The following is a 23,602-nucleotide window of genomic DNA, read 5'->3' as shown; positions in this document are numbered from 1 at the left end:
TGGCATACAGGGCTGTCTCCTGGAAGGAGCTGTATGTAGCACCACTAAAAGATGCACTGACCAGTATTGCTGGTCCTCAAACACAAGTAATGGGCTGACCAGTCAGTAGATCTTTCTGGTTCTTCAGCATTTTGACTTCTGCCTAGACACAGAGGCCAACAAATAAACAAAACCAAACAAAAGAATAGCAGACAAATGCACTGCATGTGTATAAAACAGGTGAATGCCAAGAGCAACACAAACTGGAGTTTCTTGTCAGGTTACAACTTGCTGAAGAAACGTGTAACCTAAGTGACAAGAGTGAACACGGAGTGACATGTAACAACAGCCTGTGGAAATTACAAGGTGGGCATGTAAGCAGCCGCAGCTGCAAGTGCTACCTCAATTCTCAGAAGCTGCAAAGTCAACTCAGCAGCAACTGCACATTTCAGTAGGAATGTCTCATGTCCCTGAGATAAATGGCTGCCAGCCTGGCTGGCTGTGTCAGAGAGAGAATTTGGCCATTGGAGCTCTTACCCAAACACAGGTACCCCAGGGTAGTGTGTCTAAGCCATGCTGCTTTCTATAGTTAGAGGCACACAGTAACATCCTACCTGGCTACCTTGGCTTCCATCCCTGGTCAACTAACAGGGTTGGGCTGGTATCTACAGTGGAGTTCATCTTCACACTTACAGAAACAGACTGAAAGTTTTAACTAGCCTATAGCTGCTGGTATTTGGGTCTGAATTCATTATTACATAACATCCTCTAGAGATACAATTTCCGTATCTTAAAGCTTTTCTTTGCACATTATGTGCACGTGCCTGATTTTGCAATACTAAAGATGAACTGAAGCATCGTGACTTTTTTCATCTTGAAACTACAAGCAGAAACCTAGAGACTGGGGAATTGAAGCAGGCCTTTTAATCACAGGTGTCACTCTGAGCTGCAACAGAAGAGCTTAACTGCCAATCCTGGCAGATTACATGCAAAGATATTATAAACAAAAAGGAGGATAAAAGACAAGTGGTGCTTTTGCAAGTCTTCATAACAGTAAAAAAAGGAAGCATCAAGTCCACATTCAGCAAATCTGATAGCCTAATCAAAAAGCAGCACATCAGACAGTGCAGTGTTGATGTGCAGATGGCTAGGAACATTAAAAGAGGTAGTTATCATTATTGTTCCTTACGTATTTGAGAAAAGAAAAGACATCGTGATATTGTATTTGCCTATAAAATCAACTTCCTCAGCTAGACATTGCCAGAAGGAATCTAATGGAAATGTCTATTTAGTGAAAATCAAATAATTACCTTGTAATTACCATCTCACGTGTCATATTTAATGTTAGCATCTCTAAATCAAGGAAAATTCAAAACAAGGTCTATTTGAAATCCTTAAAAAAACCATATGGGCAAATATTTTAATTGGGCTACTTTTGCTAATGAAGCTAAGTATTCCACATAGCAATATTTCTCCCTTTTTGTAGAGCCAAATGTTAACATAAACCACCCTTTAATTTAATCTTCCTACCCATCTTGACAAAACCTGCTTAATTTTTTGATTATTAGATTCTCTGAAATACAGCTTATTTGGACCAAACTTCAGCCACTTCATAAAAACTACTGATTTGCACTCAAATAGCACACTGGAGCAGTCTGAAGGAAAAAACCATTTGTTCTGTCTCAACTGATGTATAGCGTAATTTTCTGAGATTCTTTCATTGCAATTTGCAAACACATTAGCTAAGTCTATGAAACAAAAGCAATCTGTACTACCCGTGGCCCAGAAGAAGCAGAAGCAGAAAGTTAGAAAACATAACAAACGTCTGAATCATCTTGAGGCAGGGACACACTCTACCTCAACACAAAACATCATTATCCAAAATGTGCCTCATCTATTTTTCTGACAAAGGAAGCCTGGCCACTGAACACCTAATACTGAATACAATCTTAAAATAGGCTGTATAAGAGTTTTAAGGAGGGGCCTAGAGAAGGCAAACTTACCCTGGACTAACTCAGGAAAGCAACACTGCAGTTAGATTATGGACTTCCAGTCCCCTTGTCCAGTTCCTGCAGTTCCACCCTCAATTCTATAGTCACGCTAGCCACCTGTCCCAAAAGAGGAAAGCCAGTTAACACTGACAGGCTGAAGTTCTCTGCTGAATAATCCAATGCAGAATCTAGCAGGTGCCACTGAACACATTGCAATATTGCTGCTTCTCAAACAAAGCAGATATAAGGGAATACACTGTGGGCAGGAAGGAGAATGTAAGTGCAGCTTTGATAAGCAGCCAGATGAGAGCATACCTGCATTCACAGATAGGAAGGGACAGCATAATAGACACTGTTACACAAAATGATTGTTACAGCATTTCTCAGCATGGATTTTAAACAAATCAAGAAAACACCACATGATGTATCTAAAATTTCATTTCAGCATCTGGCAAAAAGGAAGTATCTGTTAAAAATCATCTCATTCAAGGAAACCCTTAATAAGAGTTTCTGTAAAAAGAGAACTTGAAATTGCCTGTCAACAAATCAGCAGATGCCCTTTCTGAACCTGACAGGTACTTTTTGGCATTATTGTAATGACCATAAATACCCTCGTTGCACAGGGTAGAATCAATTGCTTTAATCAATTTCTACTATCACTTATGAAGTATGCAGACAATTTTCTAATCTATGCTTTGCACTGACATAAAATATGCAAATTCAGCAAATTCAGCATACTCAGGCAAAGCTGACTGTCAATGTATTTTCCTTTTGACAAAAATCAGCATTTTGCCCATAAGGTTATAGTCCTGTCTCAAGAATAACTGAAGCAAGGGCTCTTCGGCAAAATTGATTCTCCTAAAATACAGTAACACAATTCACAGCCGTGTCAGTCTTCAGCAAAGTTCTATGATACATTGAGATTTCAGGATGGAATGTGAAATGCTGCTTTATGAAAAGAACAACATGACAGCTTAAAACAGGAACATCATGGATTCATTCAGGCACATCAATAAATCCAACACCTGTCTCTGTCAACTATTTTCCTTCTGAAAGTTCTCTGTTCATATATCAGAAAATTCAGGAGATTAGAAAACAGTAAGAGTAGGAGAAAGGAGAAAATAACAAAGAAATCAAGTATCTCCTCCTCTGGCCCTGGTTTCATTTGTTCATTCCTCATATGCCTTCTCTTCTTCTCCACCTTCTCCTTAAACTAAAATGAGCATCTAACAGAGCTGATAGTTGCCATTCTTCACACCTAAATAGTTCCTTTGAGCATACAGTAAGAAACTGTCTTGAAGTACTTTTATTCTGAATCTTGCCACACTCACAAGAAATAGTGAAAAAAGAAGCTGAGATATTAAATTACCCTAACTGCAAAGCAATTCTTCCTTCACAAAAAATCCAGATCTGCTTGTCTTGCAATTTGTCCAGCGCTCTCTCAAAAATGTGAGTTTGCAATGAGACAGAACAACAGAAACAGACCAATGTGATTTTTGGTGTGTCAGCTGCCATCTTCCATGCCCATTAAAGATAGTACCCTTATCTTAACTTGTTGAAAAATACATCTGATTTCATTTATAGCTTTGCAAATATGAATCATAAATCATTGGAAGAGATCACTGAACATGTTATGAAAAGCAAAGAGGAGTCTTAAGAGGTAGATTTTGGAGAAATGCGGCAGGCAGACTGATACTGTTAAAAAAAAAAAAACCCCAAAAAAAAAACCAGCTGAAGAAAGTGGGAAGTATCTGAAAGGTTGAAGACTTGACAGTATTTGGCACATGACCAGCACTGTAAACAAGCAGAACAAGACAGAACAGGGAAAGAAAGCAGTGCCTGGATACCAAAACCCCCTTGTTTTGCTCTAAAATATTTTAAGGGAAATAGTAAAGTCCAGCTATTCCTGGACCAGGAAAAGCATAATAAAGTAGGTAGCTGAAATCATCTTACATTAGCTGAGCTGAGGATTCCTTGAACTAAGTACTTCTTTTCTTCTTTCCACCTTACCCCACCATGCTGTTATTGTGGAGGTAAATGGAAATAGTGGAGCTAATACAGTGTTAGAATTCAAGAACTCTAGAGATGTAATCCTGGATTGGTCTCTGACTTGCTCTGGTACCATGTTTGTGTCACTGTTGAGTTTCTCTACTAATAAGGCAGATACAGTAATATAGAACTCACGAAGGACCTTGCAGGATTCAAGAGTGCAGGATTTTGCAGGAAAGCTGCCAAATTTAAGTTTCCTGCAGCACTTAAATGGATCAGCCTACAGGGACTGGGCCTTAACTTACATCTATAAAAATGTAAACTGCAGTAGGAGAGAATCAAGACAACCCTGAGTGTTTTTAAAAATCTTACCTTTGCATTACTAAACCACGTGCCATGGGGACTGAATGTTTGCACTTCTGGGACTTTGCTTAATTTCCAGATTTATATTGCAGGGTAGCTGAAGTTTTCCTTCGGCCCTAACACCTTAAGATTGTTTTTCTAAGGCATTATAAACAGAAAAAAATGACCATTCTCTAAATATCCTTCACCATTTTGTTTTAAAAAGTCTTTGAAGCCACAAGTGCCTCTTACTGTTCATGTGTAAATGGCTAATCACATCTGACTCTCTGGGCAAGGTGGTATTACAAAGAAACAACATGTCTCATAACACGTGTAATGTGGTTCAGTTGCCACTGCTAATAACACTACATTTATCCTACTAAATCCCAAAGTATTATCTTTTCACCAGCATAGGAATTACTCAGCCAAAACTGAAATATGCTCTTAAATGGAGCAGTTTAAACAAAGATGAAGGACCAAAGGACTGCAAGACTGTTAAGTATTTTCTGGATTGTTTAAATGTAATAAAGTAAATTCAGCAACAATTCTATATTCTTCACTGTTCCATGTTTCCCCTTCACAATGAATTTCTTTTTGCTTTTTTTTTTCTCTTGTTGCACTCACTGTGTTACATAATTTCAAATATCAATATAAGGAATTTCTTGTAGCCCTAAATGAAATCACAGTACCTTATGTATAAGCACTTATCTGTATTTGTAGGCATGCCTGCCTTTGTCAAGCTGTATCCACTCACACATATATTCCCTCTTTATTTACCCAGTTTCCCCAAAAATCAAGGTCCAACTCTATTGCATATAGATGTTCTGTATTTACTTGAGAATTTTTGTTTACAAACTATAGCACACCAACCAATAACTAACTGGATTAAGTTAATACCCATGTTTATGTCAGTCATGAATTATATTCTCTATCTGTTTAAAAGGTTGAGACAGAAATATTTACTTTGGATAACAAGGTGCAGTTATAGCAGCATGAGCATAAAACTGAATAAACACATTATAAATGTAATTATTTTAGTCCCTGAATATATAAAAATGTATAGCATTTAAAATATTATGCCATGAGATATTACATGAAAAAATATATATTATCAAAGGATCACCAATAACAGATCATCCATATCTAAGATAATGGGCTACAGAGTCTTGAATTACACAGGGGAGATGTAAGATGAGCCCAATTTAGATGCCTCCCTGGTAGCAGTAAAGAGATTTATAACATTCTGTGCAAAAGCAGGGAGGCCTTTGACACCCAGGATGTTCAGAATACCTTCAGTTAGATTAGTGTACCATTCTGAAATAACAACAAACACTACAGAATTTATGGCACAAGAATAGCAAAGGAAGATGGTGCATTCCAGCCTGGATACAGCACACAGAGACTGAGTTAGAGATATTCTTTAACAGGATACTATGCTTTTATTATGTCCAGGTGCCTTCTGAAGTCTTAAAAAAGTAACTAAAATAGATATTGAAAGATACTGTAATTGATAGTGATAATTACCTTGGTAGGAGGCAAAAGGCCATGATGCAGCAGTACACAAACATCTCTTTTGCAAGCCTGCTAAATATATTGATTTGGCATATTCTGTACCATAGGCCTGTTTATTAAACACAGCACTTTACTTACACTAGTCTTCCAAACACCAGTAAAAAACTTGGTGTCTGAGTCTTCTGATTTTACATAGTACAGATGATATCTCCCTTTTCTTTTCCACTCAGAATGAAAAGGGTAACTCATTTCATAGGAGCCAGAAGCCAAATAAATTATCAGCTGTCAGTAACTGACTAGGCATCAAAAGTATCTTTGGAGACAACACTATGCAGAGAAACATGAGTTAGATCTACTCAACCTCACAGCACACCCTTCTGCACGAAGACAGCTGCAAGGGTGGCAAAGGCCATGTACCACCTGAAGATAAAAAGGCAAGACAAAACAGAGTCAGGTTTGGCTGGGCCAAGAGCTCCTCAAAGCTGACTGAAGACTGAAATTTCTGGCCTGAAATTTTTGGTAGAGCATGGAAAAAAACTTCTGAGAACTACAGTAGTAGGATTACTACAAAAAGTAGATGATCAGATTTGTTGGTTTTGGTTTTCTTTTTTTTGTTTGTTTTTTTTTGTTTGTTTGTTTGTTTTTGTTTTGTTTTGTTGTTGTTGGGACCATGTAATTCATATTCCTGCTTCGTACAGCCCACCTTCTTTAAAGCAAAACCAATGTGGCTTTGCTGATTATGTGTAGTTTTACAATTTCCTTCATAACCAAGCCTAAGACATTAATACTGTTTGAAATGACAAAGAACGAAATGAGAAAGTCCCAGGACTTCCAACACTTATCGAGAAACTGTATGACAACAAGGAAATTAATTTCCCCAGTGCATGGAAGATATCACCCTAGGCACCAACTTCAGCCCTCAGTAAACACAGATAACCCTGGAAAAACCTCTAGGCTGGAATGGCCTTGAATATTCTGCCAAGACAACAAGTTGCAGAACACCTGAATTTTTTCACACAAGGAGTCAAAAGGCACCTAAATCTCTAAGCCACTGGAAGGCTGTAGGAGAGCTCAAGAACATCCAAATGTCTTTAGGCTTTGCAACAATAAAATAATTTGTTAGCTGAAAATACCCAGAGCCTAGTATGGTGGGGCAGGACTTTTTAACTTTTTCCACCATATGTGGGATGGAAGGGAAAACAGAGCTGATTGTATTAGCTTTGCCCTTGTACAGTAATCATGGAGCATTTGTGAGTTTTTATACTGTTTTAACTGGAAAATGGAGCAACCAGATCGCTTCACCATTTTATATAATGAGTCAGGAAAGCCAGTCTGTGCAGTTTTCATATGCCATAACAATGCATTCCAAAGCATCCTTCACGCCTCACAGTGGCTCTCTTTGTTCCCTTCCCTACATAATACTCCTCCTCATTTATAAGGACCTAGAACATGAAATGTTTGGTTTATTAGATTTATGTTTGGCAAGTTAACTTCAATCACTACTCAGCTCTAAACATTTATGCTTCCCCCCAGATCAACAAATATCTATTCACTTCATGTTTATACCCTGTTTAACATGATCAGAAGGATTTTCCTGTAAGATGCTGAATTTCCTAAATAATAGCAATAGCTTGTGAAGAGGTAAAGACACTCAGCAAGGTGTTTAAGCACACAGACAACTACTTTTAGTAGTCAGGAAACCTTTGAGACTACTTCTGTACTCAAACATATGTTTGTGTAACTGAATCAATGAACAGTACTCCCAGTCAAGCTAGAAGAGAGACACAATGGTAAAATTTGGTGGAAAAGGCCCAGATGGTTTCTGACAATAAATCAACCATAAAAATACAGGATTTTAATTAAGCTTTGTTGTTTTACTCAGGGATGCTTACAGTTTTGTGTTTTGATGGTTGCATTTTAATTTAATTCTGTTTGTGGACAGAGCATGCCCTGAGATGGGCAATCTGTCTCAAGTACTATTTTCTTACACTATCTGACATAGATATAACACAAGAAAAACACACTAATTTTGGCACGTTGTTGTCTCATCATTCTGAAATTAATCCCACCCTCAGTATGGTAGTAAAAGTTAAACAAACAAATGCTCAAATCCCTATAATTCCAGCATGCAAGAGAGGCTGGACCACCTCCTGCATCTTCCATACAGACCTTAACAACCTGTTGTTCACTTGGTCGGTATTGGCTGTGGTACCTTTTATGCTAACCACAACAGTTTCATTCTTAACTTCTGGCTACACGGCTTGATATCTCTAATTGAACAAAATGTCTAATCCATTTGTTGTCTAATGATTTTATAGACATAAAAAGTACTTTTTAGATTATTTTAGAGAATCTTTTTCTCTCTCTTCAAAAAGTTAAAATTGTAAGAAGACACTCACCTTCACTAGCATTTAACTCCGAAACCAAAAATGATCATATGTTGCCAAAATTTAAATTTTAAAATGTCCTAGAGCAATTAATCTTGGTTTTCAAAATAAAAATTATTATCTTTTGAAATAAAAAACAATTTGGGCTTTTCTTGAAAAGTCTTTATCTTTTACTTTCTCAAGCCAATCATAATGAAATTCAGGGTTTTTTTTTAAAGTAAAACAAAATTTCAGAGAATATTCCAATATCCTCAATTGCCCTGATTGGTCCTTTGCCTCCAAATTGTCCCTATCCATGAGATATTACTTTTTTTGAGAACTATTGATAGTTCTTTATCATTGAAATTCACATTAGTACCAAAAAAGTATCTGATGTATTTATAGGAAAGAACACAAGTTATAAAAGACAAATAACTAATACTGGTATAACACTTACTTTGAGTCTTCTTATCTATGCTAAATATTCTTATATAAGATGTATCTAATAGCTTCGTACACTTAAATTTGAATCATCAAGAAAATGAGAGGATCTGTCAATCCTTTCTTTATGTATGGATTAACTCTAGTAGCCAAATTTAAAGAACTCTAGAAAACTTCACTGCCATTAAATACCTTTCATCACTCAAATGCTACCACTTTATGGTTGTCTTGGTGATTTGTGGAAGAGATGAAAATAATTTTCATGTTTATTGTAAAATTAAAGATAGAAGAAGAGATTCCAAATGTGAAAGAAACTAACCCTGTGCAAAGGAAGGGAATGAGAGTATCAAAATCCATGAAAACACATTTCAACCTTAGCAAGATCAGATTTGGAAAATCAGTTTTTTAGGGAAAAAGGTTAGGCTTGTTCTGCTATTCAGCAATTTCTCATTCCCTTTTAAGTAAAAAAAGACATTCTGTAATGAAAACTAAATATCCATACACCTGAAAACACTTCAAGTAACTAATTTTGATATTGAATGAGGTCTTTTGGTGAGTTGTGCAAAATGATACTAGGGAAAAAAAACAATCTTTAATGATTTAAAAAATACTGCATTGACAGATAGAACATTTATTAGGAAAATTATGTATTAAATATAAAATGGCTCCTTTGTGCCATTCATTCAGCATGCCATGTCCTATACCACAAAAGGACATTTGTAATACTGACACTGATACCATGAGAACATTTTTAAATGGAAATTTTATAAAACTTACTGTGGCTTGAAAGCAGGCATAATTTTAGACAATCTAGCCTGTTTTCATTGTCGACAGCTACCTACTGTATTAGACTGAGGAGTGCCTTTCACTTTAATCTTTAACTTTTTTAATCTTTAACCTGAAAAGTTATTGAAAGAAGAACTGTCTTTTTGGTTTGGGGTTGTATATTCCCCTTGGACAAGCAAGGCTGGTCAATAATGGTGAATCTTAGCCACTGTTATAGCAAGAATATATTGAATCAGATAATAATCATCCTTCTCACTGCTATTAATTGCTCAAACTTCCATTTAGTTTGGCTCCTTAGCCTTGCACATTATACTGTATCATGACAAAAAAAAAAAAAGGAAAGATTTATACTCTTTTTTAGCTATCAATTCCCCTAATTTTCAAGAAATAGAACTTTGTAAACATTGACATAGAAAAAATATTATTTTGTTTTTATTTAGTAAATTTAGTGGATTTTTTGAAAGCTGTTTCTATTTTGATTTTATTATTTGAAAATGAATGCTTTTAAAATAGATGTATTTATAGCACTGACAACACTGCTCAGGGACTGAAAAGATATCTTATACTCTCCAAAAAGCAAATTTGCCTGCTAGTTCTCTGCTAGGTAAGTTTTAACAGAAGATTTATGTTTTGAAGGTCAGGATGAAGCTGATGAATTTCATGAAATATGAGACTCCTTTAAAACAATACACACCTATTTTCAGCTCAATGAACATATATTTTTCAATTCCTCCTCCTCCTCCATTCTTCTTCTGACCTATAACCTCCAAATTCCATTTCCTATTTCTGTTCAATCTGAATGCCCTTGGGTGAAAAGCTGGAACCAAATCAATTTCTTTCACTACGAATCTGTTCTGTCCTCTTTCAGCTCAGTTCCTCTCCTGGCTAAGAAACCATTATTTTCTGGGCCTAATGAATATCACACCTTCTACTTTTATTTGGTGTTCTCTTCATCTCCATCTCTTCTCCTGACATGTGATATAGCAACTTCTTCAAACAGGTCAACAGCTTTTATGCTTCCCTTTGGGTCTTTTCTATCTCCTTCCAATCTTCACTTTTCTTCTTCTATTTGCCTTCCTCCTCCTGGTCCTAAGTCAGTTCTTAAACTCTTTTCCTTTATCTATTCCATAACACTTTGTGTCTAACTTTCAACCCCTGACAATGCTAAAAACTGCAGTTCTTTTTGACTCTTCTGTCCAGTTCCAAACTCCTCCCCCAATTATTTCCTTCAGCTTAATTCTCCTTGCTCCTTGACCTCCTGTTCTCTTCTGGTTTTCTGACTAACTGTCTTCAAACACTAAGCAAGAATGACGCGATTTCTGTATTCCCAGTACCTTTTTCCCATGACTGTACTACTGAATATACATCTTGGCTACTGCACTGTAAAAGTGTGGATGCTTCTCAGGTCATACATGAGAGACTTCTTGTCAGTAGCATCAACCTTCAAAGCCAGAAGTGTTTGCAATTCATACTTATTATTATCCCTGCAAGTGCTTCAGTTATTCATGCAGTAAGCACAAGTGATGACAAGTGATTTTGAATTTCTCAGGTTCGGTAGAAATAGTTTTAAAATGGCTGATTTCAGAATATTAAGCACCTTTCTGCAACAGAAAGAGAAATGCTGGTTTATATTTGAACATGGAAAAGAACATAGAAGCACTAGACCTTTTGAAAATCCTTTTGGAAAAAAGAGCCTATATATTAAAACATGGTTGTTTTTTGGAGTGTTGTTGGTTGGTTGTTTGGTTTTTTTTTTTTAATCAAATAGCTTTTAGCATGGATAACAAGTTTTTTATCACCATAATGACACAGCTACCTGAAAGTATGAAATTTCTTTAGCAGACATGGCACTTTGAGACTGAAGTTGGTAGCTCCATGTAACTACTACCTATCTTGGAAACAAAGATTATAAACAACCTGCAATTTTGCATGACTACAGCAGGCCAACAGGCTGTAGGGAATACTACTAGAAAATGTGAGAGGCAGAACTGACAGGGTAATGCATTTTTCAGTCTGAGAACATAGTTCCCTAGTTAGAGTTGATGTTCTCATTATTCTGATCCTGTGTAATAATGACAACACAAACATTTCTATCTTTTCCATGACACACAGCATGTGGTAGGAAACCAAGTCAAACCCACCAAGATATATACCTGTTTTTCGCTGGACCTTCAAAATGAGAAGTGAATAACCCAAAGCAGACTGCATATTAACCAGTTTTTTACTGAAAGCCATGGTGGGATCATAATATCATGTCTTAAAATCAAGCACAGCTCATAGTCATGGATCCCAAGCCATCCTGAAGCATCACTCTATTTTCTTTGCTTGAGTTCAATAGCACTCGCATTTATATTCATTCATGCTTTCCCTCTAGTAGGTTTATAGTATTCTTTCTCAAAAATTTGCTTAAGAAAAGGACACGGTGTGATTCCTGGGGTATCCTGTGCAGGGCCAGGAGTCAGACTCCAGATAAGAATGCAAATCTCATAACACATAATCTCAAAGTTTGTTAATGCTGTGTTCCAAAAAAATGAAAGCAAACTTTTTCTTGGGATTTTGGCATTTTTTAGTGAAGTTACAGTTCAGCCCTGGACAATATTTTGCTGTTATTTATATACTTAGTGTACAAAAGGAAAGCTTGAATTATGATGCCAAACATAGAAATTTTAACATTTTTTTCAGGCCAGAATTCCAGCTCACTGCCATGAAAGATGGAACAGAACAAGGTAAAGACGAGAATAGTTTTCTTAATTGAAGTCTAAATCTCTTTTTAAGAACTGCTGACCGCATTCCATCTCAGTATTACTTAATCCCTTTCAACTTGCTCTCTGTAGAGACAAGCAGTGAGAACAGGTATCATAGTTTGATTCTGTACTGACTTCATGTAACTGTTTCTTATTGTACTGGCAATCAAAGAACAGGTCTTTTATCTTGCCACTTTTTTATTTCTACAACTATCTACATTTCATAATTTGGGTTACTCTTATTGTTACAAAGCAGCACTACAGCAGAAATAAAGAATCTCTTGCTATTAAAGGAAGAATTATTGGAAGGAATTGTCCCAGCAGTTTTAAGCATGAAAAATGTCTACATCTCCCAAAAATGGGATCTTTTTTCACACACTGGGTCCCACGCTTGGACATTAGCTGCTGTGGAAATTCCATCAACTGGAAAGACCAGGAAGGTTCTCTGGCACACAAATCTGTCAGAATGTCTTCCTTTAGCAGCGCAATGCTACCCACTGGCATAAAGCAAATGAGTCACATCCTAGCCTTGTCCCTGGTTAAATTGATTTAGGTAGATTAAAATTACATGTTTGAAAATAACCAGAGTTTGTAAATAGGTGAATTAAAAAGCTGTTAATTTATTTTGATGGAGAAGGACTTTGGAAATGCGCTTCATTTACATTCCAGGGTACAAACATTAGTATTATCAAGGTCAATGAAGAAGAGAGTTGACCTTCAAAGTAATTTGTTTTAGTTTTCAACTGTCAGATTCCAGATGAGCTATGAATGTACTATTTACTCTCTTGCCATGCAAACTGACATGGGATTCGTTTCCCAAAATGTCGTTTTGCAGCAGCTCAGAGTGCAAGTGTCACTACAAAGTGAAGTGTGGAATTCTAAAGCAATTTTAAGGTTATTGGTAGAAAACACTATTTTATCTATGCCAGTGTAGAAAAGTTGCCAGTAAAATGAGCTACAGAAAAAGAAAAAATATTTATACAAATAAAGAGAGCCAATCTGTCTGTCTTCTTTATAGCATTCTGTGTCTGCAGCAATGCAAGGAGAAAGTTGCTTAAGGAAAGGTATTTTGTTTGAGGTAGGCTTGGAGACAGCACTACAGTGTTCTGTGAGTATTCAGCAGGTTGTTTATGCAGACGCAGGGCTTCTGTCAGACACTGGTAACATGCTTTGATTTACAATGTTTATGCTGATAAACTGTTACTGCAGGCTCCAGTAAGTCTTCTACTTATCCATCTAATGAACAACTGGACTTAAATTAGCCACTCATTCGATTTAAGTTATTTATCAGTTACCTTAAGGAGACTAGATTTTGCAGATCAGTAAAAATAATAGGAAGCTCTTAGACTAATATGTAGATTACTCAGTCAACATGCAAAATCGCTTACAGACTCACATTAAACAAATTAAAGGTTAAACAAATTTTCAGCAATGGCTTTGTCATTGCTACAAAGTCAAGCAGCTGAAAGTTTAGAAATATTGTACCCCTAGTTAATCCCCTAGAAAAGTTTTGCCCTCTAGTTAATCCATCTGTCACACTAAATTATTAAAATGGTATCAGAATTTCACACCCACAATCGAGAAAATGAATGTTTTGGAGAATGAGTTTGCATGGTAAAAGCAGTTCATAAAAAGCCATTCTCTCTTTTTTAAAGCTGGAAGATATATATGTATCACAAGCAGAGTTTTAATTTGAGCTGTTCAAAAGCTGCAGTGGATCTTTTCCTATACATCTGAACTGCTACTTGAGCTGTAGTTGACACAGCTGAGAGATAAAGGCTGGTATTCCACCTGTGATGAATTTGGGTGGAATTCTGTGTCCACCTGAATGAGGAGCAGAAAAGAAAAGCACAATTTTACTGAAGTCATGGAGTGGACACTAAGCAGAAAGAAACCATGGAGAATTCACTGGACTAAACTGTTTCAGCAGCTCCTGGGCAGTCTCAGTGCATCCCTATGCAGCTCTTCTGTTGAATGTTTCACATCACAAAAGCCTACCACAAAAGCTCTTAGAAAGAAGTCTAACACCATGGAAATTTCTGGCAAAATCAAAAGAAAAAGAATTGAAAATGAAGAATGGAAATTTCATTAAGTTTGAGCTCCAGAATACCCCATTTTTGCTATGGATACCCAAAATAGTTTAATAAACATTTTGAATATATATTGTGAAACTCTAAGAAAACAGAAAATTCAAAATTTTGCTTCCAAGATGTCTACAAGTTTTGCATCAAATCTTATTTTTAGGGTAAACTTGAAGGTATTATTCTAACAAATTCCAAAAACAGGATGAATCAAAATACTTGAATGAAACTGAATGACGCTAAAAGAAAACTACAATGAAAACTACTAATTTTTAATACTTGGGCTTTCACTTGAACCACAGCATTCTGCCTGTGCCAAGTCTTTTTTTTTTGGGTCAAGACCAGATAAAAATTGTGTCTTTGACACTAAATGGGATTCTATATAGAACTGACATTCACTGGAGTTTTGAAAGTGCTTGCATTTATTAGGACACGACTGCAACCTCAGTGCAGACAAATTTTGGCTCGGAATACTGAATGGGTTTTGTGAACTTCCACTTCTTTCACCAGAAGGAAGGAGCAAAAAGGTAGTTTTAATAGAATGTATTTCAGTCAAACTTGAGGAACATTTCAAAAGACCAATGAAAAAGTTCTTCTCTAGGGCCTTAATATTAGCCTATGAAAAAAAGTACAACATATTAAAATGCAAGAGAACAAGTGAAAGATATTTGGGGAGCAGGAAGAAACAACTTAGCTCAGGAATTTAGCAGTTAATGGAAACAGGACACTAAATTGTAGGGGAGAGAGAAAAGTAAAAATGTAGACAGGCATTACAAAGGGGAAGGAAATATTTTGAAAACTATAAGGGAAAGGCTACATGGGAACTTTTTTATATTTTATATTTCTGAGAAGGAGAGACATTCAGTAGGGGTTTTTTTTAATAAAGTTTTTTTAGTACTCTTTACTCTTCTACTCTTTTTTTTTAGTTAAAAAAAAAAAGGCAACAAGTTCAGCATCTTCTAAAACTCATCCATTTTAGAAATGTCTTTTTCTACAAATAATGTATGAGTAGTCCTAGGCCCACAATCCTGTCACTGTTATTGTTGGCTGACATTTGAAGTGATTCTGATTTTGAAAAATGTACTTTACTTTAAAATTAAGCCTAATATTTCACAAATTACAGTAAATGGAATTGCCATTTTCCACAGCATTTTGATTATAGACACCACAAGAAATAGCTGAAGATTACATCTGTTTAACTATGGGCAACGCTGTTTAAAGGTCAAATGGATGTTTTGTGGAAAAACACAAGAAGACAAACAAATCTAAAACCCAAAGCCTGCTACCACAATTTCAATCCCAGGTAAAAGTCTACCTCAGTATCAGTAATGTACAGGTTACCAGCACAGGCATTAGCACAGGGCTTGACATTGTTGTCCGTCAACTTGTGCAGTAACAAGAATGCTTGAAGAGCAGCTAGCATGAAGAAGTTGAAGTTTAGCTAGTTGAAGAAAGAAGTTTACATTTCCTGATTTTATTTATGTGTTTTAAAGAAAATATCCTAAGTATTAACAAATGGGAAAATAAGATATTAAAATTGCTGCTATTCCTCCTGTTCAAATTAGCTTCCCATGAACCTCATTACTACTTAGCCAATAAAACCCCTTCCTTAGCATAGCCTTGGGTTTAAAACACTCTAATGCAATGGAACATTTTTATCATTCATATTAATATATTAAAAATTGTATAAAATAGATTAAAGAAAAATTTGTGAATACAGTCTGTAAATCTGAATAATATAAAGAAAATACTGCCATAGGAAGATGTTGAGAAGACAGCAGCCTGAAATTTAAGACAGGAAGTGTTTGCACTTTGTGAAAGTACACCAAGGCTAACACAGACATGTGTTTCATGTTTCAAGTGACACAGCAAACAGCAGCACTGGTGATCTGCACAGATTCATGTGCTATTTGAATAGGCTACTATGGTCCAAGGTGAATAAACACAGGGATTATTTATATAATAAGAAAAATAATGGTTCCATTAAACAAAATCTTTGTGTCAGAGGCTATATGTAACTCCTCCAGGTTTTAATCTTTGCAATACCTGTATGTATGATTTTAAAGGCTTAGTCTCCGAGCTTCAGCTTTCCCTAATGCAAACCAGATAAAAATGACTTAGCCATTTATCTTCCCAATGGGTAAAAATGTGACAAAGGCCAGCTTCTAATACACAAGACTCAAGAGAAGATCAAATTTAATGGATGAAACTTGCTTATTCTGCAAGAGAGAGATGTGTAGCAGCATTCATTAAACAGAAATCACAACCCAAACTGTGATGAACTCACAACCAAAATTTCTGTAGGTTATGGGCCAGTATCTTTTCAAAAATTACATATGCCTGTTACAAGAAAATGTCATTTGACATACTGAACTGTTAAACATTTGACACACATACCACTTTTCTTCATGCTCAAAACATTTCTTTCTCTGAAGACAAACTTTTCCAAAAGGCATATTCATTTAGCAGTTGTAATGAATTCAGGTGTTAAAATTTTCAGTAACATCATGATGTTTAATCTCATGTTGTTAACACAATCTAGTTACGTGGTTTTAGTTAATTTTAGTTAGTTTTTTCCAGTCAGCTGTCAGAATGTTGCATCCATTTGTAGAAATGGATAACTTTGACATGCAGTGTGTTTTGGTACTTGAGATAGTCAGATAACACTACTTCTGGAACAAAGAAAATAGAAATCTGGTAACTAAATTTAAAAATAAGATGGCTGACTGTGTGTTTCTAAAGTAAAGACTAAACAACTCCAAAATGCAAGGTGCAGACACATCTTAGATACCAGTCTTAAAATGTCACTAGCAGTTCAGGAGACTAGAGTCAAGGATATTTAAATTCTTTAGCAGGGAGACCCGGAAAGCTTATCTGGAGATTAAAAGGTTATTTTTTGATGAAAGGCTTCAAGATTTCTGAACCTCTTCAGTATTTGAAAGAAGAATAAAATGATCATAGGAGGTACCAGTGAACCTGAAATAGTACTGCACAGATTATAAATGCAGCAGAATTAAAATAGGAAGATGGACAGGGAAGTAATATACTGGAGGAAAAAAAATGACACTTCTCTGTGTTGCATTAAGAAGCAACGGAATACATAAAGGCAGTGAAAAGACTGTTAAGGGGATTCACAGCTGCTTCAATCCTCTGTGCCACTATTTGGCAGCTGTTAAGTGTCTTCATCTGTCCAAAGGCACCTTGATGGAGTTGGTTTTACCACACCATGCCTACTTGCAACATGTTTGGTAGCTCAGGCTTTCAACTGAAAGAAAATCAATAGGCCTACTACTTCTCTCCTTTGCCTTCTCTTTAATTTCTTTCTGTATTTACTGAAGCATCTTCCCCTTGCTCTACTACTTCTTGATAATTGCACTACCATACTTACACTACCTGTCTCCATCCATTCCTTTTATTTCATTCAGTTCATCAATAACCTGTGACTCTGCCACACTGAGATTACTGCTCCATATACATTCTAAAGGAGATTCACTTCCATTTGCCATCTTACTGTTCATACCACAGTGCCATCTTCATCCCGTATCTTTCAGAAGCATTTTTAAACAGAATTTTACAGACTCCTTATAAAATACATGTTCTCTTCTTTCCTTACCAGTGTTTTCTACTAGACTGATCAATTCTTATCCAAGTCTTAAATCTTGCCATCCTAACATCTCCACAGCCTTCCACATTACTCCTTTCCTTACTATCTATTTAATATTCTGTGGGCCCGTAGTTTAGTTTTCACTCATACAGTTTTTGTCTTAGAGTTTCTTTTCCCTATTGTACCAGACTCTCCTGACTTTTAATATTATCTCTGGTGAACATTATGCATGGATTCAGCTGTAATTTGTGAGTCAATGGCTCATCTCTTTTACACAACCAGTCAGCTCCCTTTTATGCATGTTTAACTTCCTTTCCAATTTCATTACTCTAAGTGGCCTGATAGTAGCTCAAACTTAGTATAGCTAGCCCAGAAAAACTTTGAGTTCTCTAAATCCTTACCCATATCGATTCTTCAGTGCTTAGCTTTATTAATAGAAAAAAAATCTGCAGTAGCTCAGGATATGTTTAAACTCTTGCCCTTCACTTAAACTCTCCCTTCTTCACAAAAATCAAACATAGAGAACTTTATCCCTTCAAAGTGAAAAATACTATCCAGTCCTAACTTCTTTCTTTCTCGGTAATCATAATCTTCTTGCCTTCTCCTCAACTCTTGCTCACTTCTTGTCTCTCCTGATTTACTCCTCAGATCATTTTTCTTCATTATACATTGAACAGTCTTACCAAAATCATAATTTCTGTTTCTGTGCTCATTTGTAACTTTTTTCAAGCTGCTCCCAAACATCTTTATTAGTCCCAAGATAACCATATTAATATATTAACACATTTTTTTAAATAATCACATTTCAGGAAATCAGAGACACTAATTCACATTAGCTAAATTAATTTTTCCATCTCAATGTCATATAGTAATGAAACAAATCAGGTAATAGACTTCTAAGATGTTTGGCTGCAAAACCCTAATCCAGAGACTGGTTTAAAGTGTATACCCTGTGAACAGAACTACAAAGTATCTGTAAAGCTTACACAATTGGAGCCCAGTCTACAGAAAACCTGAATATGAAATTTCATTTGTAAGTTAATGATGCTCCAACATAAGCAACCTTCTAACACCAGTCTGAAGTAATTCATGGATGTTTTTGCATCTGCTTGTTTCATGGGTGTATTTGGTACTGCAAAAATACACAAGAGATAAGGAAGGCTGAGTAAGGCTTTGCCAAAACAAGACAACAGTTTTGTCTCTACAGAGAAAAAGGAATAAAAGTCTCTCACCTCAAAAAAAAAAAAAAAACCAAACCCAAAACCAAAACAAACCAAAACAAAGCAAACAAGCAAATTAAAAAAAAAAACAAAAAAAAAAAACCCTAAAAAACCCAAGCCAATCATACTTTGGTTAAAAAAAAGCAAAACAAGAAACCAAAACATAAAAAGAAAAATTTTTATATGGTAAGTTTCACTTAATGAGAGAAAAAATTAAATTGTCATCTTAAGGTTAGTTTTTATTCCTTTTTAATATTAAAATACACTCTTGCAGCAATTCACAATAATGTACTTTTCATTAGTATTTACAAGTAAAGCAGACTAGAAATTGGTTGTCAGAAAGCAGTGCCAACATGCAGAGACACGGTCCAGATCCATCTATATCTATAATACATAGAGATATAAAAAGCCTCAGGTAAGAATAATGATCTATTATTTATCTATTATAATAATCTAAAGTTTCTTACCCCTCATTCATATCTCATTATGTCAAACACTTTTGGCTGTTTTTCTCTAAATTACTGTGTTGGGTAGGAAAAGATATTATCAAATCAAGACAGGAATGTTCACAGACATAAACAACCATTTGTGTTTAAAAATTCAGAAAGTCTTATCCAGTTCCACACTCCTGTGATGGCTAGATAGAAAAACTGAAGGGCAGAAAGTAAAACCATTCCTGCCCTCCATCCTGCTCTTCAGATAGTTTTTCCTGTCCTCAAGGATACAACTGATGTGCCAATCAACAAGCTCCTGAAATGTCAAAGAGTTCTTAATACCAATGTATTGTGGTAAATCAAAACAGGCTAAACCAAATGAACATAATGCACTCAGGCAAGATACCATTTATCAGGAGGTTCAAGTCAGAAACTCATCCCTCATCAAGTCATCTCACTGCAATCCACTGTTACATCAAAGATTAGCAGAAGTTCAACCAGGAACTGCTAAATTTTGTTTAAGATCCATAATTTAAAAAAACAAAAACAAAAACCAAACCAGCATGGAAACCATAAAACAACTTAACTGAGAATGTTGAGAAAATAACTTTCAACTTCGATACGTCTGCTTTCAATCTGAAAATTAGACATGATATGCTAAACAAAAAGTAAAGATGATGGATTTTTTCTCAAGTTATATAAAGATTTTAGACAACAATTAATCAAAAGGGCCAAGTAATGTCTCCATATCTACATCCTTAACACTTTATTAACATCCATTGCACCTTATTCCCACAAAACCCCATGTAAGCAGACATAAATATATGAAGCAGTCAATGTTCTACACACTTAATACTATATGTAAGGGTGCTAATTTACAACAGTGGAGTTCTGCTGTAATACTGAGAAACCTTCATCATACAAATAAGTTAGAGGCAAAATTCAGTGTAAAGCTGAGACCTATCCATATGCAGCATCCAGCCCAGTGAAGAGTTGAGGTACTCCAGAATATATAAGATCACTCTTCAAAATGTCTGTAAGGTTTTGTGCCTCTTCATCTTTCTAGAGCACGAACACTTGACCAGGAGATTTCTTACAATTATAAACCAGTATAAGGAATTTGGTGCATGACCCTTTTTGGGAATGTAAGTAATTTCCTACTGAGAAATTACCTATAGTTTAATGGAAAGTCATTGATCTCTGCCCACCATCTGCTTAGTCCAACTGTTTATTTAACATGTTGGGTGATAGCAACACTTTGTCTCAGAAATTACCCTTGCTGAAGCTAATGAACATCATGTTGCAATTTTAACTAGATTCAGATTTATCTCCAGTCCTGGCCAAGCACTGAGTCCATTAGTTGCTGACAGTGACTAGTGTGGTTGGATAGCATATAAACTCACAAGTTGTTCCACTAAAATCAATATAACCAAACATGCAAAGTTATCTCAACAATTCTCAGGTGGGAAGCAATCTTTATTTCAAGGTGTCATCCTTTAACAACATATGAATATAACTCCTGTATTTGATTAAGAAAACTTAGTTTGGATGCTTTTGTGCTACAAAATTCTCTGTAAACCCCAGGATAAATCAGAAGGGCTGACTGTGGTGCTTATGGGAAACACAACCAACCACTGCTAACCTGTATTCAAAAAGGGAACAGAACTCCTGTATTTCACTGGAAATCACTCACATACAAGTGAAACATCTTCCCCCCGTAAAGAGTTTGCAATCCAAAAAACACACCATCAGATAATTTTGAATTTATCATTCAAAAGAATACCCTTAGACAAGGGTTATGTAGAAGATCCCCCACCAGAGACCTGTACCTCTCAAAATGTGGTATGAAAGGCCAGGAAGGGGAGCTGAGTTCTGCTACCACACCCCAGCTGGGAGGAAGTGATCCTCTGAATAGCAGAATGTGGCCTTAACACATGCACACCTCTAGGCTCAAACATTTTACTTCTTCAAACTTGCCATGGACAAAGTGTTCAAACTGGCTCACACTTTATTAAAACCAGTTTATTCATGGTACCACTGCTACCATGCCACTGCTAACTTCTGATCTAAAAAAAATTATTTTTTTACAAAAGCTGGATTAATAGCATACCCTACACCATTGCTGACAAAACAGCATGAAAAGAGGTTGGCAAATGGTGTCAAATTGGACATTGCTACATTGGACATACACAATAGTGAGTGAAGTCTTATATAAACATGCAATAGAGCAGGATGAGAAAGTTAATGTAACAATTACTCAACTCAAAGACATTTTTCATGTCCATCCTTTTTAAAAACAATGTATCTGAAGTAGCTGACTCCCAGACACCAAATCGACTGAATAACTAATGGTTGGCATTATATAAGTGCTGCTCAAGAACAAACACACTTGAGCAGTCATAAGCACAAGGCTGTATTATAGACCTACAGCATGAATGTTTCCCACATTTATTATGTAACATTCTCCACATAAAGACATAGGACAGCGACTTGCAAGGTTGGTTGCTTTCATGCCATTTACAAACAATGGTAGAATGAGCATGTTAAAAAAGTTTGCTATAGTATGGTCTGAAACTATCCATCTTTCAGCAGCACATCCAGGGAATATTTTAATCTAGAAACAACTATTTGGCTGCTAGTGAAAAAAGAAGCACCAGAACACACAGCAGTAGACAGACTGAAAAGATTTTTTAAATCTGTACATTACTGTGCTGCAAACCACTTATCTACAAAATTAGTTTGAGCTTACAAGTATGTCCAGCCTACCCTTGTATATGCATTATGTACAGTTCTGCAGCAGTGGAATGAAATTTTGCAGCCAACACCTTTCACATACAACTAGTTTGTGCTGAAACAATTTGCCAGTCTCATTTAAATGTTATTTGCTGCAGTACAAAGAAATTCTAACTGATACAGGTTAGACTCCCAATGTCACACAAAAAAGCAACAGCTGTCTTTCACAAAATTCACTAAAGCTAGCTTGCCTCTACACTGCCAAAATAATTACATATTGTAAGGATGCCCAAGTGCTTCCTTCTGTTTCTTCCTCTGTCCCTGAAAAGTAGAGCTGCATTCTCTACCTTTATGTGTGTAATTTCTCCATAATAATATTTTTTAATGGCATTCAGGATTACAAATGGAAGGAGATCCCATTTCACTGCAGCCATTTGTTCCTAAGACAGAGAGGGAGTTAAGAGTGTGACAGAATGGAAGCTTTCTCTCCTATCTCCACCTGCTCCCTCTAACTTTTTTTGTACTATTCCAATAGACTTTAAATCTTACTTACAAAAGCCAATATACCAGATGTCCTTGATTGTCCCACCTGCTGGCTGTGTTTACACTCTCCATAACTGATCCACCTATCCATCCTCATGCATGCATACATGAAAGAAGCACTGGGCAGTGTGCACAATGCGTTCTCTCTTGGGCCAGGTACAGGGTATGTGAAGAGTGATAGCTGTTTGTTTTACAGCTTTTATTTTAGTTCTAGCTGCACAGCCTCACGTGCTTTGCTCAGGAGGTTCCATGTTGACAATCCATAATAGCTGACTTGAAAGCCACCACAGCAGCAGGATCTGGTCTGGGAACTGAAATACGACAGCCTTAGCTACTCAATTTGGGTTTATCTGCCTAGGGATAATATAAAATCCCTCATCAGTCAGTACATATCTTCCTCACCTGTGTTTTGATCATCAGGGGTATGGTTTTCACACAACTGTTCCCATCTTGCTTTTTCTTTAATACAAGCTTTTAAAGAATCATGGAGCTCAGGAAATCTTGGCTTCTATCTGTGCTTCTGCTCAGAAGCAGGCCACACCAGGCACACAGCTCTGTGTCACACAGCATAGCTGAAACTTGTTTACTGCTATCAAAGCTTATTTACAGCCTATCAGAAAGCTAAAAATACTTTTAATTTTCCCACAATATAAAGCAGACTGCCACTGTACTTCTCATCAAATCAGATACCCTGCCAGGGAAACATACAGGCTTCTGCATTCAGTCTTCAGTTAGCAATGAATCTGGCTGCTCAGAACAAGGGTTACAAAGTCAAAGCCTCATTACAGGATCATTGTGCAAATACAGCAATTTACAATCAAGAAATACATGTCAAAA

The 23,602-nt window shown here is 36.2% G+C and overlaps 1 protein-coding gene across 3 annotated transcripts in view; it reads right to left on the bottom strand.

Annotated features, from left to right (window-relative positions):
* Nucleotides 1-23,602, bottom strand: part of SYT1 (synaptotagmin 1) — a 334,811-nt gene that overhangs the window by 224,060 nt on the left and 87,149 nt on the right. The window contains exon 3 of one of the 3 annotated variants that reach the window (XM_064701988.1): nucleotides 1,983-2,087. The exons of the other annotated variants lie outside the window; for them this stretch is intronic. The gene's annotated coding sequence lies outside the window, so the exon portion shown is untranslated. The remainder of the gene's footprint in view (nucleotides 1-1,982; nucleotides 2,088-23,602) is intronic. 3 annotated transcript variants of the gene reach the window in all.

The sequence above is a fragment of the Zonotrichia leucophrys genome, chromosome 1A, assembly GCF_028769735.1.
Source record: "Zonotrichia leucophrys gambelii isolate GWCS_2022_RI chromosome 1A, RI_Zleu_2.0, whole genome shotgun sequence".
Lineage (NCBI taxonomy): Eukaryota > Metazoa > Chordata > Aves > Passeriformes > Passerellidae > Zonotrichia > Zonotrichia leucophrys.
Note: the sequence above shows the minus strand (reverse complement) of the source record. Positions and strands in the feature narration are given on the sequence as shown.